This window comes from Myotis davidii, unplaced genomic scaffold (genome assembly GCF_000327345.1).
Source record: "Myotis davidii unplaced genomic scaffold, ASM32734v1 scaffold1421, whole genome shotgun sequence".
Lineage (NCBI taxonomy): Eukaryota > Metazoa > Chordata > Mammalia > Chiroptera > Vespertilionidae > Myotis > Myotis davidii.
In genome coordinates, this window is record NW_006291550.1 from 322,147 (window position 1) to 324,483 (window position 2,337).

Here is a 2,337-nt window from a genome sequence, read left to right on the forward strand (position 1 = left end):
CTACAACAGTATTTATTTCCTTTCAAGTGCATCTTTGAGCCTGGCTTCTTGTATTCATCACTGTACTCAAGTGGCTTGTCTTGAATGCGGTAGTGACCTTTTTGCCAACTTCAGGAATCTGAATTTTCCTCAACCTCATCTCTCTCTGACACAGCCTACCATTCTTCCCTTGAAACGCTCTCTTGCACATTTCTGAGTAGCTTGCTAGTTATGTTTGATGCTTGTCTGATTATAGGTAAATCATACGTTGTTAATATATTTACCACCAGCTTCTTCCTCTGCAACCATCTATCAAAAGTATTTGAGAGAAATTCAGGTGACCTCCAAATCCTCACTGACTGAATGTGGTGAATTTGGGGATGCAATACAAACTGTGACTTTGAAATCATGGATCTTACTGAGCCTTCTCTTCTTTGCTCCCACTTTGTGCATAATTTTACCATTGAGTATACAATGTTATATTCTAATTTTGTTCACTTGTCTTTGTATCCTACTTAACTGGAATCCTTGTGGGTAGAGACTGTTTTATGTATTTCTGTTCCTCCAACCCCTGTCCAATTCCTGGCCCACAAAGACTCAGCACTGCTGAGTCAGGACCACAATTCACTCTTTTAGCGGCAAGAGGAGCCGTTTCCTGATGACTATCTTGTGTTGCAAGGGAATGTCGCTTATGGAGTCTCTAGCCCCAGGAACAGATCAGCCAGAAAGGGGCCAGGGGCTGTGGGATGTCCCTTCTGTTTCACATGAGACCTCACAGAGCAAATTACTCTTGGATTACTTGCTACTTTTCTCTTTTTTACCCCCAGCAAATTTGTAGGCTCTGAGTTTCCCATATTTGAGGATAAAATAAACCTTTGTATGGAGGACAAAGTCTTCTATTGGAGAAAACCCACCAAGAGTCATCCTGTAATGTCATTTAAAAACAATTGGATCAAATACTACCAGGTTCAAGGTTCCTGCAAAGAAATGGTTCTCTAGGAGTTTGAATGGGTTCTCTCTGACAGTGCCCAACTTTCCTCCTCAAGGAACTTCTTACAGCGTCTGACTCCCTAAGCCCATTCCCAGGTCAGTCTAAGATGTTTAAACCTGGAGAGAATTAGCTTTCCCCCTTTACGGGCTACCATGATGGTCTCTCATCACCCCCTGCTTGCTGGGTGACTTTGGTTAGATTTGATTCAGTTCATTGTCTACTTCTGAAACGAGTCACGTAAAGCCACAATTATTCCTAATTCAGCCATTTTGCAAGGCCGTTTTTAAGAAAAATGAAATTAAATCTTTTTTTAAGATTAAAAAAATTATAAGAGGAAATGATAGACATGATTCCCTTTATCCCTAAACACTTCAGTGTGTCATTCCTCAAAGCAAGAGAAACTCTCCCATAACCATAACCATAGCACAGTTATTAAATGCAGGGAATGAACATTGATACAATGCTATTATCTAACCTTATTGAGATTTTGCCAGATGACCCAATAACGTCCTTTGTTAGGCTTTGAATCCTGAGGCAATGACATATAGATATAGGACAATTAGAGATTATTCACTATGGCAGTTACCATGGAATCCTAACTAGTCTATTTCAGTTTTGTTACTGTGTCTGAGTTCTCTCCTGATATTTTTCCAGCTTCTAGACCTCTCATCAGTTTTATGAGCTACCTGAAATTCCTTTAGTAAATTTCTTTTCTGCCCAAGTTAGCCAGAATTCTTTAGTTTGCAACCCAAATTCTACTGTTATATTTTTTACGCTTTCCATTTTTTCAAAATCTTGTTCACTACACATGTCTTCCTTCCTTCCTTCCTTCTTTCCTTCCTTCCTTCCTTCCTTCCTTCCTTCCTTCCTTCCTTCCTTCCTTCCTTCCTTTCTTCCTTCCTTCCTTCCTCCCTTCCTTTATTCATCACTCCCCCTTTCTTTCCGAGGTAATGTTGGTTTACAGCATTATATACCGTATTTGCCGGCGTATAAGACGACTGGGCGTATAAGACGACCCCCTAACATTTCCACTCAAAATACAGAGTTTGTTATATACTCGCCGTATAAGACTACCCCCTCTTCCGCACACCTTCCACACACCAAATAAAAGGTAAAACAATATCAGATTTGATTTTAACATTTTAATTTATATTCAAATGCTTATGACATGCAGGAAAACTGTCACAAGGCTGTATGTAATCAAACATATACATAAAACAGTGCAAGTTTATTACCGGTAAACATACCGGTAATCCACTAAAGAAAAAACACTCTATAGACTGGTACCGTAGATGCTTCTCAGGAACACAGGCAAGCAGCCCACAACCTAGAGGGACTGTCAATGATAGAAGTAAGATAACAAATAG